This window comes from Pongo pygmaeus, chromosome 12, assembly GCF_028885625.2.
Source record: "Pongo pygmaeus isolate AG05252 chromosome 12, NHGRI_mPonPyg2-v2.0_pri, whole genome shotgun sequence".
NCBI lineage: Eukaryota > Metazoa > Chordata > Mammalia > Primates > Hominidae > Pongo > Pongo pygmaeus.
In genome coordinates, this window is record NC_072385.2 from 67,871,446 (window position 1) to 67,889,124 (window position 17,679).

General features: G+C 43.3%; 1 pseudogene; it reads right to left on the reverse strand.

Annotated features, from left to right (window-relative positions):
- Nucleotides 1–8,841: 8,841 nt before the first annotated feature.
- LOC129030205 (keratin, type I cytoskeletal 18-like) lies at nucleotides 8,842–10,111 on the reverse strand (annotated as a pseudogene).
- Nucleotides 10,112–17,679: the final 7,568 nt, after the last annotated feature.

Here is a 17,679-nt window from a genome sequence, read left to right on the forward strand (position 1 = left end):
TTCTCACTTACAATTCTCAAGAATAACTATAGAATGTGCTGGGAATGCAATAGCCTGGGATAAGGAAGAACTGGCCAGAACAGCTTGGGCTCTGTTCCAGTCCCTCCTAGAATAAGATCTCCTACAACACTTTAGCACAGTGAGTCCAGTTTCCTCTGATACAAAACCCAAAGTGGAACACACTTTCAGGGACCCTCAGCTGTGGTGAAAAGTGGGATAAATGCATAGGAGACTTCATCCTCCCTGGGCAGCTTTCCTCAGCCTTAGGGAACAAGCTCATCATGAATCCTAGGCTTCTATTGTCCTCTGCTGCCTATCTATGAGTAAAAAAGTTGCTTAATTTCTTGTGTTACCAGACTCATGCAAGTGAATTGAAACTAGTGCAGTGTTTAGAGTCTTTCCTTGAGATTGAAACAAGTACACAGTGAACATGCTTGTGAACATGCTTCACAAAGCCAAGAGACAATGGAATGATGCTTGCAAACTGCTGAAAAAAAGAACAACTGGGCTTCCACTTCCAACATGGTAAAGTAGCGGCAACCATACCCAGATTTCCCGCATATCACAACTATAAACTCTGGACAAAATTAGAAAAAATAAAAACCTGATGACATTGGAAAGTAAACAAACACAGGTAAATTGTGAAAGAAAGTAGACACTTGGAAAAAAGGAACAGCACAGGGTGAGTTGCCCATTTTTACAGCATTTTGCCTGAGTGTAAGCCAAAGTCAGTGCTGCACACTGTGGTTCTGACAGAACTTCAACAGAAAATCTCTACCTCACCAGCTTGAAAAAAGCAGAAGACAGAGTTCACGATAATCAGCCACTGGAAGGGAGAGGGAACTCTCAGAAAGGATACAGTCAGAAAAATGACCACAATTTCTGTGTTTAAATTGCCCAAATCTCTGACTAACGCCCAAAGCACACAACCACAAGGCAGATTCTAGCTAAGAATATGAGCTTTGAATACCTGTGGGATGATATCAAAATGTCCAACATACATATAACTGGATCCCAGAAGAAGAAGAAAGAGATAACAGGACATAAATAATAAAGAAATAATTTCCAATTATTTTCCAAATTTAGTGAAAGACATAAATTTACAGACTCAAGAAACTCAATGATTCATGAGCAGGACATACACACGTAAAATGATTAATATCATCAGACTCAAACTGCTGAATACCAAAGATAAAGAGAAAATCTTGATAAGAACAAGAGAAAAGAACACAAAACACACAGCTAAACAAGGATTCAAAATATCACGAACTTCTCACTTGAAACTGACAGAGACATCAGTAAAACACTGAAAGTGCTGGAACAGAAAGCTATCAACCAAGAATTCCACATGCAGAGAAAATAAACTTCAAGAATGAAGGCAATATAATGGCATTTTCAGAGGAAAGGAAATAATTGCCAGCCTGGAAGTCTATACCAGTGAAAATATCCCTAAAGAAAGAGTGAAATAAAGATGTTTTAAGACAAAGAAACATTGAAATAATGTATTGCCAGTAGATCTGTACCAAAGGAAATTCTAAAGAGGGTTCTTGGAGAAGATGAAAAGGATCTCAAATGGAGCTTAGAAATGCAGAAAGAATTAAGAGCCACAGAAAAGGTATGTGGGTAAACATAAATGAATATATAATGTAAAAATTGTACTAATCATGTCATGGCAGTTAAAATACACACAGAATAAATATAAATGACAACAGTAATAAAAATCAGAAGTCAAATGAAGTTAAAGTGTTCTAAGGTCCTTGAATTGCTTGGGTGGAGGTAAAAGTACTGTTTTACATGTAGTGTAATCTAACCTCTGCCAGTCAGACCTCCCCTTCAAGACTTAGGGACTTACTCCCTCAGCTGTCACCTCTCTTTAGGAGTTGCCATCAGCTGGAAAGGGCCACCTTGCCCAGTGACATGCCCCCTTCCCAAGGCGGCCTACATCCAGTAACTGCTCAATGTGTGGATATAAAAGCCTGGCCCCTCACCCAAACTCAAGACAATGCTGAAAAGCCATCCCCACTTCCAAGGTTCCCTGGAGAGAGCTTTAGTCTTTCATTCTAATTGCAGCACAACCCAACTTCCCCTTTAACAAATCTGCTTCCTTTCCTTCCCTTCCACTGGTGTTAAGCCAAGAACATTTCCCCCAGTAAACTTTCTGAACAACAACTACATCTCAAAGTCTGTCTCCTGGGAGACCCAACCTGAAACAGTATATTAGACTTTCATAAGTCTAGGAGATATGTTTAAATTCTAGGATAACCTCTAAAAGAGTACAAAAACAAAATGTAAAATTAGCAAACTAAAAGAGGGGGAAAATAGAATAATAAAAAATAATCCAGGCCGGGTGTGGTGGCTCACACCTGTAATCCCAGCACTTTGGGAGACTGAGGTGGGTGGATCACTTGAGGCCAGGAGTTTGAGACCAGCCTAGCCAACATGGCAAAACCCCGTCTCTACTAAAAATGCAAAAATTAGCAAGGCGTGGGTGGTACACGCCTGTAATTCCAGCTACTCGAGAGGCTGAGGCACAAGAATTGCTTGAACCTGAGGGCAGGAGGTTTCAGTGAGCTGAGATCATTCCACTGCACTCCAGCCTGGGCAAAAGGACAGAGACTCTGTCTCAAAAATAACAATAATAATAATAATAATCCAAAAGAAGGCAAGAAAGGAGACAAAAGGGAACATAGAACAGGTAGGAAACAAACAAATTAACCAGATAACTGTTAAACTTATGAAAAGACACTTAACCAGTAATAATCAAGAAAATGCAAATTAAAGCAATACCATTATTCATCCATCAGATTTGGAAAGATTTAAAGAATGATACCATCCAGCACCAGCAAGAATTCCAGATTATGGACTCTTTCATATATTGCTAGTGGGAATGTAAACTGTTACCACCGTTTGTAAAAGCAACTTGGTAATATATATTTAAATTAAATATTCATTGACCCTTCGTAGCAGAAACTAACTATTCAAAAAATTGTTTCCTCTTGTTCTGGGCACAACTACACTACATTTTCCAGATTCCTCTGTAGCAGACAACTGAGTCCTAGCTCAGGTATGACACTACATTCACTTGTCGAAGGTGGCAAAGCCCCTGCGGCCTGAACCCAGAGTGATTATGTGTAGCAGAGACCTCTGAGTACCTGAAACTAATGTGGACTATTTTACTTTTATTATGTTTGAAATATGATATATTCTAGGGTCTATTTGTTATAGCAGTTAGCTTACTCTAACTTATATCCTTTGACCCAACAATATTAGTTACAGGCATCTGTCTTTAGAGGTAAAAGTATGGAATACATAAGACCCTTTGTGTAAGGAAACATATGACCAGAGCAACCTGAATGTTCATTAGTAAGAGAGAAGAGTTGCATCAGTTATAATACATCCATACTAAGGAATATTATGCAGCTATTAGGAGCTATCTGTGTGCCTACTGACCTGGAGAGACTACCATAATGGTTAAGGGGGAAAAAACCAACCTGATATAAATGCTTCATATAATTTCTTTTGTAAGAAAAGAGAAACTGACCCCAAAAAAATGGCATATACATGTGTGCATAGATTTGCAAGAGGATGGAGAAAGGTATGCAAAAATGTGAATCAAGTTTTTAACATTAATTATCTCAGGGATGTAAGAATGAGCAAATACAGGCTATGGGATAGAAAAAATGAATAACAGAACGGAAGCCTATCTCAGTGTAATATTGAATGAAAATGTAGAATATAAAATTGAATCATTAAATATTAAATCAAATATGTGAAAATTAAATATATATGTATGTAGAGAAGGTAATATCAACTTATATAAAATTCACTTTTGTCTTAAATGTTAATATTTTAATGTTACTTTTATAATTTAAAAAAACTGAAAAAAAAAAGGAACAGGCTTAACCCCTACCTGGATTGGGCTTTTTATGCCACATAGTGACCATTTTTTTAAACCGACCAGCCTGGATTTGAGACTATGTACTGGTGTTGGGGTTGCATGAGTGTCTTGTTGAGTCCAAAAGTCCACAATCACTACGATGGTACAGTTTTCCCTGAAAAAAAAAAAAAGTCCCCATAGTCAGTCATCCCAGGTAGAGTTCAAATCTGGAATAGGAAATGAAGGCGTGAGAGGCAAGCCTTAGACTAGAATAACTTCTTAAACTTTAATGTTCTTACAAATTGCCTAGAAGCCTTATTAAAATACAGATTATATTTCAGTGGGTCTAGTGCAGGGCCTATGATTCTGCATTTCTCATAACTTCCCAGGTGATGCTGATGCTGCTAGTCCTTGGACCACACTTTGCACAGCCCAAGGACTAGTGTGAGGGAAATCTTCCTACTCTCTCTGGGGGCAGAAGCAGGGTACAGGGAGCAGGGGGCGAGGGGTTAGCTAAGTTGCCCCAGACAAAGCAGTAGTAAGACCGGGAGCTAGGCTGCCAAGACACTCTGAAGATGGCCTGAGCCATGCATGCCTCAGCTGCAAGCTACTGTGCATATGCACTTCCCCTCCATCAACCTAGAACCTTCTGTGAAGTCTTGTTAAAAGTTACATCCCAGGCTCTGCTGCATTGTCAGGAATTAAAAGTGATAATTCCTGGAAAGACTAATCCCATGCTTATAATGAAGTGTCAAGAGTAACAGCTGGGTCTGTTTCCCCTGAGGTCAATATAGTGGTTGCAAAGGTCTCCCCAGCAGGAGGAGCCCTGGTGGCCTCTGTTCAGGTAGTATGAGGAGCAGAAGCTGCCAAATAGCACCCTTGATGGGAGAAGAACTGAGGCCATTTCTGAACAGGGAGCTGCACTCTGGCATATCCACCAAATAAAAATGAACCAAGCTAAAATGGCTTAAGCAATAAAAGGGGGTTATTTTTTCAGATAACAAAGAGTCTGGAAGTCAAGCAATTTCAGAGTTGGGTGGTTCTCAATCCAATGACACCATTAAAGACCCAGGGACTTTCTGTCTTTCTGCTCTCCTCTCCCAGGCATGTTGGCTTTTGTCTCAGGCTGTCCCCTCTGTGGCCAGATGACTGTGGCTATTTTAGGCATCACAAGCTCACACAACATGTAAGACAGAACACCCCTTCCTTGTATCCCTGGCAAAGATAACTTTCCCAGAAGCATCCTCTTTCTCCAGTCCTCCTTGCGACTCATGAGCCAGAATTGCACTACATGCCAAGTTCCTCTACCAACCACTGAACAGGGAAACAAGATTCCCTTGCTTGGCTTACAGGAATAAGATGCTCTCTCTTTATGTGAGTGGGGTCTAAGCTTCCTGAACAATGCAGCTGCCTGATACCCAAGCAAAACTGTGGTCTGTGAGCAGGAAAATACCTGGACTGGGGACATGTACTGGTGTTGGGGTTGGATGGGGGAATGAATTTGGGAAAAGCAGACAGTGGTGTCTTCCATTCCTGAAAAACACCCATAAATACATGGAAGGTTCTTTGAGGGGTGTTACTTTCCATCAATAAAGGCAGTAGGTGGTCAAGACACCATCCTGCAGTCATAAATCAACCCTGGAAGACAAAGGAGAAGAAAAATCAAGGAAGTGGATAGAGATCAAGTTTCACCAAGAACTATAAAGATCCAAACAAAGGGCCCCATGTGAACTATGCACATTCCTACTTCAGTGCTTTTACCTGTGCAGTCTGAACTGCCTCACCCCTACACACACACACACACACACACACACATACACACACACACCTACCTGGCACACTCTCTTGTCTTTTATCACAGACCTTCATTCCCTCCATTTCAAGTCTGTCACACCTCAGAAACTTCTCTAACTAGTCCAGCCTACAATAATTTATCCATTCTCTGTATTCCTTGAGCATTTGTAGTCTATAACACACACGCTGTCATTTAACTATAGTGTGCATATTCTGGAACTATTAGTTCATATACATGATTATAATAGGATGTTAAAATGGAACTCTTTCTGACTCCTCTAGAGCACCTGGAAAATAGGTGTCAGCTATCCTCACTTTCCAAAGCAAGATGTTAAACCATCTATGCAAGAATTCCAAGGAAAAGGTCTCACAATTTTGAATGTTCTCACCACAAAGAAATGATGTGTTTGAGGTGATGGATATGGTAATTATCCTGATTTGATCATTACACACTGTATACAGGTATCAAAACATCACACTGTGCTCCATAAATATGCACAATTGTTGTGTCAATTAAAAACAAAATAAAACTTCTAAAAAATGGGGAAAAAATGGTCTGAGAAACAGTTTTGTGACCATTATCCTTAATGGTATAAAATGTTGAAATTGAGCAACCTGGGAAATAGATGTTTTCATTCTCCTATTAGTGTGCTTTCTGTCTTAATGTCCCCTTACAGGATTGGATTCAACTGCAAGTGAAAACTGCAAGTGCAAACATTTGTGAAAACACAAAACAAACGACTTCTAAGAGAAAGAACTGTATTCCTCTCTCATGTAAATATCTAAAGTAACGGCTCAAGGCTGATATGGTGAACCTATCCACATTCCCACCAGTAAGAAAGTTGAAAGGAGAAAGGTCTAAGTCCTTTTAAGGACACTTCTTGAACACTGCACACACAGTCTTTACAGCCCACTGGCCAGAACTGAGTAACATAACTAACCCCAGTTACAAGGAGGACTGGGAAATTTAATCTTTATTCTGAAAAGCCATATGCCCAGCCAAAAGTCTAAGGCTACATCACTGTGGAAGATACAGTGAGGAAACTAGGTGTTTCTTCCATAATCCACCTCTTTTTTTTTTTCTTGAGATAAGGTCTCACTCTGTCACCCAGGCTGGAGTGCAGTGTCATGATCATTGCTCACTTCAGCCTCAACCTCTCAGACTCAAACAATCCTCCCACCTCAGACCCCCAAGTAGCTGGAACTACAGGTTCACATCACCATGCTCGGCTAATTTTTTAGTTTTTTGTAAGGAGGGGATCTCACTATTTTGCCCAAACTGGCCTAAAACTCCTGGGCTCAAGCAATCCTCTCTCCTTGGCCTCCCAAAGTTCTGAGATTACAGATATGAGCCACTGTGCCTAGCCCCACAATCTACCTCTTTAACCCTAAAAATACCCATGTGCTCCCATCTTGAAATACATAGAACATACCCATCCTTTCCATAAAAGAAGGCAATGACCCAACCAGTAACTGCATTCAGCTTAAATCCAGAGTGTATGACTGGTGCCCAGTCCTCTCCATCAGGCCCAGATGCAGCTCTTAGTGGTCAGGTGATCTATACGCCAATAGTAAGTTATCTTCCCATCACATACCTAAAATTAAAATGGTAGAGAAGAAACAAGATAACAACTATTTCTAAAGACTCCTATTTGGAAATGGAGAGAAGGGGAAATGCCCAGAACTCACTGGCCCATAACTATTATCATATCCCACTGGGCAGGAATAGCAAAGGCTCCTGTCCTTGATAGTGAAGTCGTTTCCTTGGTTGGACACTCTGGCAGCTTCTCACTCTCCTTTCTGAGAATAATTCTCTTGTCCATTGGCCCTGGCTTTTCCCTCTGGAAGTTTCCCCTTTATCCATCATCCTCTTGACCACATCTGAAATGGGCCTTGGAGGGCACACACAATCTCTTTTCACACACTCTTCCTGCTAATGCTGCCTCTGGAACACAGGCATTATTCTACAGATTGCTGCTCACAGGCTTTTTTGTTTCCAATATGATTCCCTCAAAATTTTAGTAGGCTTCCAGTTTATCTGTTTCCATGTGTGAAAAACCACAGACAACAATGTCATCCAGACACAGCATTTAAGCCTAAAGTCTCAGGCTTTTTACTTACTGGCCAGTGTTTGGCCACACTTCTCTCTCTCTCAACATAGTAGCAACTGAAACAAAAGGTTTGCTAAGATTTGATTTTTGCAGCCAGCTAAGCTGATTCCCATGATGGCAAAGAACTCTTAAAGTAAATTGCTTGAAGAGGGTTTGGGGCCACAGTACTACATGTTAGCAAGCCTGCCATTTTGCAGCCATCTCTTGGGGCTGCTTCAAGTTGGGGTACAGACACAGCTTAATTAACACTTCAAACACCTCCAAATTGCTAGACTCTCAGTCAAATTAGAGTGCAGGCTACATCACAGAGCGCCTCCCCTAGCAAAGCGACATTTCCTTCCACATCTGCTTGTGGACTAACCAGCTCTCAGCTGAATTCAACTCTCACCTGTAGGATTTTGCTAAAAGCAGCAAAAAGCTGCCCGACCACCAACATTCTAGCCTTTTTCTACTATTTTCACTAACATGTGGTCTGCCTTCTGAGGTATAGCAGATGCAGTTTGACCTAATGTTTTGCTACCATCTAATGGGGGTGACCCTCTTCCTATTCTGCAACATCTATGTTTCTGCAGCCTATCATCTTCCCAAGCTAATGCTCAGCACTCCATTTCAAGACAAAATTCTGAATTACTTAGTATTACGTTCAGTTGTGTCAGACAACCCATAACAATAGTGGATTTGTTTGTGGGTTTTTTTGTTTGTTTTTTTTTAGATGGAGTCTCGCTCTGTGGCCCAGGCTGGAGTGCAGTGGTACAATCCTGGCTCACTGCAACCTCTGCCTCCCTGGTTCAAGTGATTCTCCTGCCTCAGCCTCCCAAGTAGCTGGGACTGCAGGCACACGCTGCCACGCTCAGCTAATTTTTTTGTATTTTTAGTAGAGACAGGGTTTTACCTTGTTAGCCAGGATGGTCTTGACCTCCTGACCTCGTGATCCACCAGCCTCGGCCTCCCAAAGTGCTGGGATTACAGGAATGAGCCACTGCACCCGGCTTTTTTTTTTTAACCTCTGAACTTTTCATTGGCCTTCTGCTCCCCAAAGGGTCCCCGGGTTCTGCTGACTTAATGTCTCAGAACTTTGGTGTCGTTGGTCTCAGACCCCACTTTGCCATCCACTATCTGGCGGGTGGTGGTCTTTTGCAGAGTTTGCATGGAGTTCATGCTGTCCAGGGCATCATCAAGATTGAAGTCCTCGCCATCTTCCAGCAGGTGGCAGTAGGTGGCGATCTCAGCCTCCATCTTGACCCTGATACTCAGCAGGGCCTCATGCTCCTGGGCCTGGCACTGTCCCTCTGCCCGGGTCTGTGCCAGCTCTGACTCCAGGTGCAGCAGGATCCTGTTGAACTGCTCCATCTGCAGGGCATAGCGAGCCTCCATGTCCCTCAGGCCATTCTCCAAGCTAGGCTTCAGATTTCTCATGGAGTCCAGGTTGATCTCCAAGCAGCTCCGTGAGCATCATCTCAGCAGCTCCAACCTCGGTGGACTGCATGGTGACTACTATGATACTCTCCTTAATCTGCTGAGACCAGTACTTGTCCAGCTCCTCTCGGCTCTTCCGAGCCAGCTCGTCATATTGGGCCCAGATGTCTGCCATGATCTTGGCAAGGTCCTGAGATTTGGGGACATCTACCTCCACAGTCAACCCAGAGCTGGCAATCTGGGCTTGTAGGCCTTTTATTTCCTTCTTGGTTCTTCTTCATGAAGAGCAGCTCCTCCTTGAGAGCCTCGATCTCTGTTTCCAGCTGCAGCTGAGTGACAATGGTGTCATCAATGACCTTGCGGAGCCCATGGATGTCACTCTCCACAGACTGGTGCATGGCCAGCTCTGTCACATACTTGACTCTAAAGTCATCAGCAAGATGGGCATTGTCGACTTGCAGAACGATGTGGGCATTGTCCACAGTATTTGCGAAGATCTGAGCCCTTAGGTCCTCCACGGTCTTAAAGTAATGGCTCCAGTCTCTGACTTGGGGTCACTTCTTCTCCAGATGCTCCCGGATTTTGCTCTCCAGCTTCCGATTCTTGGTCTCCAGTCTCCTCACTCTGTCCAGGTAGGAGGCCAGGCGGTCATTCAGGCTTTGCATGGTCTCCTTCTTGTTCTGGATGTCTCCCATCCTGCCAGACCCCTGGCCAACCCCACGGCCAGAGCCCCAGACCCCATGCCACCCCAGAAGCTGGTGGAGGGGGACATGGAGATCTGGGAACCAGAGCCCCCAGCCCCTGCAGAGACACTGGTCATGCTGCTGACTGGCTGGGCGTCTTAGCTGGGCACCTGGACAGAGCCCAGGGACCGGTAGTTGGTGGAGAAGGCGGAGCGAGTGGTGAAGCTCATACTGTCCGGGGAGGAGACAGAGAGGACAGGACTCAGGCTTTACCGGTGACAAATAGTGGGTTTTACAAGATGGAAGTTTATTTCTGTCACACATGTAAGTTTCAGTAGTCAGTGTGTATGACTCATCAGGGGCCCAGGCTGCTTCCTGCCTACTGCCCAACATCCTCAACATGCTGCTCCCACTTCTGCAACCAAGATCTCAGCCAACTGCCTTCCATCCAGTGGGAAAGCGGGTTGAGGAGAAGGCCATGCCATCTCCTTTTAAAGATATTTCCTGAAAGTTTCCTACACTGCATGTACCCAATATGCCATTGATCAGAATTTAGTACCATGACAATGGGACTCAATACACCATTGATCAGAGTTTAGTCTCATGATGGTTAGCTGTAAGGGAAACTGAGAAATGTCTTTATTCTGAAAAGCCACATTTGCAGATGAAACTCACTCTATCACTGTAGGAAAAAAAATGGAAAAATAATTGGGGGACAACTAGTGTTTCTGCCAAAGTGGTATTTCCCCTCACCTCAAACCTGGTGGAATGAGCTTCCAGGAGACAAAATAGAGCTTGTTCAAGGTCCCCTGAAGTCTGTGGGGTACCAGAGGGTGGTGCCAGAACGCTGGATGAATGAACCTAAAGGGAAAGGGTGGGTAGCAGGGCTGAAAGCAGAGAGAGGAGAGGAGGGCCTGCATGACTGAAGGAGAGCCAGCCTGATACCCTCTTAAGGGACTTTGTCTAAGATGGCCTCCTGGGGGCCACTGGGACACAGCAGAGTCTGTCTGTGTGAGTCGGATTACTGGAAAACCAAAGAAACTGCAGAGAAGACACTCCCAGAGATGAAAGGCAACCTCCGAAGAATATACAAATTTTTGCTTCTGTCCCCAAAGCAAAATCAACTTCAAACTTCTCCCACAGCCAGAAGAAGCCATGTCAGGTGGCATTGATGCCAGTCACATGAGACCCTCCCAGCCATTACCTGTCCTCCCCTCCTACCCACCCCAACCTCAGAGCAGTCAGCAACATCAGTGAGCAAGCTGGCTAGGAGGAAAACACTTGTAAGATCAGGTGAGAAGTCAAGGCTTCCCAAGTCTTTCTCCCTAACTCAGAATTGTAGGCCAGAGAAAGAGAACAGGAGAGGTTTTTATTTTAACTATAATTGGAATTTTTCATGATTTATCTGGAATTGCACATTTCATTTCTGTGGTTCTCAACCCTGTCTATCCATCTGGAATTCCTGGGAAGCTTTACAAATACTGATGTCTGGGCTTCATCCTCAAAGATTTTTTTTTTCAATCACCGAAGATTCTTATTTCACTGGTCTTGGGGGTAGCCTGGGCATCAATATTTTTTAAGAGCTGCCCAGGCAATTCTGATGGGCCGCCTGGGTTGAAAACCACTGTGATAATATTGAATTACGAATATTTTTGCAAACAAAAGATCCTGGAGTAGCCAGAAAAGTGATGGAACTTTCTCTAGATCTGACCCAGGGAATGGAGAGCTAACCCCACAGCCCAGGCTTAGAAGGAAAGGATGACAACATTTTACAACTGCATCTGCAGGAGTCCTCACTTTCAGTCTAACAGTTATATAAATCCTACCTCTGCAAAATCAGAAGCCTCTTCTGGGCAAAGGCCATGACAGGATTCTATGGAGTCTGCACACTGCACCGCACTTGCTACACCCATGGCAAGAGCTTACTACATGCTTGTTGTCCTGTTGTTAACCTCTGACCTCCATGCTGGGATAAATCAAAGTGTCCTTTCTGATGCACTAAAGGCAAACTAAGGTGACTCCAAGAGAGCTTTAAACTATATCTTGGAACTAATGAAGAACATTAAAAAATGCATAAGATATAGTTATTATTATGAAGTGGCTAGAAATCTTCTATCAACCTATGAGCAAATTCCATGGCCCAGATTATGACTTCTATATTGAAATTGTCCCACATTTAAGCAAATTGTTGTCTCACTAACCTAAGGAAAGGTCTTCCAGAAGGCTAAAATCACCAACATTGCATTGCAGATTTAAGGAGTAGGCTTTGGTGTCTGGGAATGCTTGAAACCTACCCGGTTTAGTGAAGCTGATGCAGTTGATTAAGTCAGAACATACCCCTCCAACTCTGTCTCATTCCCACATCTCCTAACCTGAGGTAGAGGGCAGTCTTACTGTTCACACCATCACCACAACCACCATCCTCAGTCATGGGGAATCCTGCCCCACTAAAAAAAAGTCAAGGCACAATGACAGAATGCAGGAAAAAGCCAAGAACCTGCAAAACCACCAGCTGACCTCCAAGAACAGCTTTAGTCAGCCAACCCAAAAATGTCACATCCCAAAGTAGAGGCCTCCAGCATCAGGATTCCACCAGAGATGCTTCTTGAAATGTTCCTGATTCCCCCAAGCCCATGTTTATTGTACAACTCCATCAAACAGGCAGGGGCTGATTGCCTAATGCATTGTGCACCAAGACTCGACACTTGAGAAATCACCTTTTCCTGTGGGTGGATCCTGAAGCTTGATATCAAGAAAGCCTCCTTTCCATAACCTACAAAAAAAAGCAAATACTGTGAAGCACGTGCTAGTATGAGAATGGGCCTTCTCCATCACTACCTGTTGTCTTTTGTCTGATTCAAGGACATTTTTTTTAACCTAGAAATAAAATGCATTCCACCACGAGCCCGAACCCAGAGAGAAGTCTGCTTAAACCACATTTGATGAAAAGAGGTTTCCAATCCTAATATATTTTTCTAGACTTTTTCCAGCAGAGAGAAGCCCCTACATGAAAGGTAAGTTCAACCAGAGATGAAGTCCCTTGTTCATTCAGGCACGAAAAGCTTCACCCTTTTGCCCTCCCCTGCAACATTATGTCATCCTCAGGAAGGTCAGTTACCTTCCAGAGGGATCCATTTAAAAATTCCCCCCATACTGGTAGTGCTGTTTGCAACGTCCATATTTCACCCTTTAGAAGCCCCACTTGCCATGTGTTCTATCCTGGGTAGTTCCAACAGCACCAAGCCATGAGCCACCGTCTTCGGTTTTAATCAGGTATTAAACACTGGAACATTAGACAAGTGAAGCATTTGATGATGACGATAACGAGTGGCCCATTAAAGGTATTTTTTTTTAAGTTAATGAGTTCTCCCCAAAGAACAGAGCCACGTACTATACTGAAAAATGTCCGTAGGACGTACTACGCTTTCTCGTTATTTATTTAACTTTATGTGGATGCCATAAAATTTCTTTATTTGCTTTCAGTTAGCCCATAGGTTTTGACAAGATAAATTTTTATTTAGGTCTTTGCCCAGCTACAATCAGAAACAGGAGACTCACTTTCCAAAGCCAGGCTGATAAATGGATTAATCAAAGTACTCCCCACCCTCCTTTCCTTCCAGAAACCACAGGGATCCACAGACGGAGTTTTTCCTTAATTAAAGAAACTCAGCAACAAGGTGATTTATCGATGATGAATCTGGCAGGCCTCTTCATTGTGCGGTTACTTTTGGCCACTGTTTGAAATTTACCAACATAAATAAAGCCTCTCCATGACTAAACAAAGTTAAAGTAGCAATAAATTGAGCCTGCCATGTACTCTGGGCTAGATCTGAAGTCAACATAAATACCAGAATGCCTTGGCTGTGACATGCTTGATACGATGACATCATGCACTTCCAAACAGATACAGCCCAGCCCAAGCCAAAGCGAAAACCTAATACAGTTCCCCTAAATGAATCAAATTGCAGCGGTCTAGACTCGACTGCGCTAAGTATTCAACTTCCTTGTTCTCCGCTGTCAAGCAGTCGCATTAAAAAATAATCTATACGCTGTTCTAAATTTTGCTTTTTCTGCATGATTAAATTTTGGCTGGAGTAAATCTCTGTTATTCTCACTCCCCAGGAATGTTTGGAAAGTTGCTAAAAAATCAGGATTTATCAGCTTAAGGTCCACCTGCTGTGATGGGATCCTGCAGCCAGCCTGCCGCTACCCTCAGCAGGAGACAGGACACTGAGCGTTCATACAGAAGGGGGGTGAAACTCTGCTCACTTCACAGAATGGCTCAACGCTGGCTTCTCTCGCAAGGGACTTGCTCTGCCCACATCTAGCAACAGGCTGTCATGAAAGCCTTCATGACACAAGAAAGTCAGCTAAACAGGGGCTCAACGCCCCCCAGCCCTGTTACTACTAAGAGATGAAAGGGAGAAGAAACCTTTCAGAACGCACATGCAGGACAGCGAATTAAAAATGGAGAAAATCTAATAACTAATTGGTGAAACCATAAAAGCTGCCATAAAAGACATTTTCCTGAAACTACTTTACACAGGGCTGTATAATTTTATGTCACTTTTTATTTATGTTGCCGTAATGAAAGCTGCTCTGGGAGCTGAGGAGCTTGGGAAGAAAGAAATTGAACTACTTTTAAAAAGGAGGTGAGAAGTCCATTTATAGGGCTTCGAACAAGATTCCTTTTGAAATATAGCTGGATTGGGGAGGAGAACCTATTTACTTCCAAAAGCCTCTGAGCAAAAATGTTTGCAATGAATAACTTTCTTCCACCACTATTCTCTCTACCCCGAAGGACTTAATTACTTAACATTCATAAAGTGGGTCTGATAGTATTTCACAAAACAAGGGCTGGGCACAGCGGCTCATACCTGTAATGCCAGCAGTTTGGGAGGCCAAGGCAGGCAGATCACTTGAGGTCAGGAATTTGAAACCAGCATGGCCAACATGGCCAAACCCCATCTCCATTAAAAATACAAAAATTAGCTGAGCGTGGTGGTGCACGCCTGTAGTCCCAGATACTCAGGAAGCTGAGGCAGAAGAATTGCTTAAACCCGGGAGGTGGAGCCTGCAGTGAGCCAAGATCGCACCACTGTACTCCAGCATGGGTGAGAGAGTGAGACCTTGTCTCAAAAAAATAAAATAAATTAAATTAAATTAAGATAGTATTTCACAAAACTAGGATGTGAGCTAGATAGACCAATGCTATTTAGACTCATCTGTGAAACCAGGCTTTTCTTGTGTACAATAGATAAAGAAGCAAGCTTTGAGTATCTACAGGGATTCTTATAAAAATGAACTCCATTTTGGCAAGATATTGATGAATTTACAAAGCTCCATAGGACATTACAATGCCATATTGAAGGATTCTAGATAGGTACTGTTTATTATGACCCAGCAGATCAGACAAGTTCTTTTCCCTTATTTGTATATGATGATTCAGGGAATGTTACACCATTGAGAAAAACAGAATAAGGTGCAATACAGGAAACCTTGAATAAATCATAAATAAGAGAAATTTAAAATAGTATATGTTCCCATGGAGAGGCATGAGGGGGCCTTTGGGGTGCTGATGATGTTCTATTTCTTAATCTGGGGCCAGTTGCTACAATGTATTGAGTTCGTTAAAATTCACTGTATGCTTATTATATGTGCTATCTTATCTATGTACATTATATTTTAATAAAAAGGTTTTTAAAGTAGCATATGTTCAGATGAATCCCTTTAAAAAGCTGCAAAGAGTGAGTAACATGCATACGAAAACACAGAAGTGCTCTATGATTTTCCCAGAGAAAACGTAGATCACCCGTTAAAATGCAGGGGCCCTCTGAACTCTGGCTAACTTTCAAAGCAAGATGAGGTTGTTTTTAGAAACAATTTCCCATCTATTAACAACGAAATCCAATTCAGCTTTGAATATTAGAAAGTGAAACATATATACAACTCCGAGGGACTGTTGAAGTATCAAACAGATAGGGCATTATTTAGGGAGGCTCAACAGTCAAGGCCACTTTACACCATTATGGACCAGACTAAACAAACCTGACCCGCAGGGTGACCCTCCCAGGATCCCAAAAGATTGGAAACTCCGAAAAGGCAGCCCTGACCAGACTTTACAGCCTGGTAATGGCATGCAAACGACACTCCGTCTCTGTCACGCAGCCAAAGGTTGCTGTTGTATATGAGAGCAATTTCCTCAAGAATTCAGAGGAAAATGTGATACTTTCCCTTTTATGTATGGGGCTCATAACAGCAAGTGTATTTACTCATCGGGGACACCCAAACCTCCTGATGAATGCCCCATCAAATCATTCCACCCAATCAGTGGGTGGTGGCAGGGATGTCAGATGCAGGAGGAGGGGAGAGCCCACTCGTGCAGAACAGGAAAAGCCTCATTTGCAGGATGTTTTAAATGCTGAAACCATGTATAGGGAAACACCATTGAGATTCACAGTCTTCCCTGGGAGGCAGATTTCTCTCTCTCTCTCTCTCTCTCTCTCTCTCTCTCTGTGTGTGTGTGTGTGTGTGTGTGTGTGTGTGTGTGTGTGTGTGTGTGTGTCCCCCTCGCTGTCCTCAACACAGGCAGTTCTTGCTGGTGTGGCTCTGAGCACCGAGGTCCAGCCTGCATTTGTAATTCATTCTTGTTCACCTAGAAAATGTTGGCAGTGGGTGGCCCTGAGTCCAGCTTCATCAGGGGCCTGTTTTCACATGTTCCTCTGTCTTGTGGGGAACTAGTTCCCCCACACAGCCCTCAACAAGCACTTGGCTGGGAAAAAGAATGTGTTTGCTGTGGGGAGGCAGGGAGGCTGCAGAGGGGGTGGGTGGTGAGGTGGGGAGGGAAACAAGGCAGGGGAAGAAAAGGAAAATACAGAGAAAACAGAAGCTATGATCATATGCTCTGATGAAGAGGATAAACTTTGGGGAGAACTTCAAATTCAAGGATCACCATGATTTATCCAGAAACTCACTTTCCTCATTTTTTTCTCCCACAGAACAGATCCAGGGCCTGGATCCTCATTACATGTCTATAACTGCTCCTCAGAGCCCTCTCAAACCTGTAGGGAAGGGAGTGTGTCCCAGTCTCCAGACTTCCAGAACATCTTCTCTGACCTATTCAAATGCAGATCCCTTTCGGGACCATCAATAACATATCCCAGGCCATCAGTCCTCTTCAAGAGCAAACTGTGTCTGGGGATCACAAGAAAGGGACATCAACCCCATACTGAGTATTTAAAGGCCACTCGCAACCTCTTTTAGAAATCCTCTTTACCCCTCTATGATAGAACACAGCATTTGGCTTTGAGCTGTCATATTTTTCAGATGACTGCTGGCCCCATATAAGTTCAAACAAGACATTCCTTTCAGTGTGGACCACAGCACATTGCTGTCATTCCACAGGACAAGCCCTCATTTTCAGGTGGATCACAAGCTCCGTGCTGGAGGTGGCAAATGCGTATTATGTGTGTTGGGAAGCATGTACATCCTGATATTTTCCCTCCTTAAAACAATGATCCTGCTTTCAAAAGATAAAAAGAAAGTCAGTGTGGCTACCGGATGAAGTGTAGACCCAGCCTGGCAGTGAAGAGGAAGCAGCCATCAGAAACGCCTGCAGAACAGTGGTATCCTCCCTGCCCTCGACAGAGAGGAGGGCACTGGCTCAAAGTAGCCCAGGCATTAAACACACAACCTAGGCTCAAGATGACCAAGACCTCCCATGGGGAAAAACCACCAGGGAGCTGGGAGCTTCATTCACCTCCCAAAATGGAGAGCAAGTTCCTTCTTCCTAAGCACC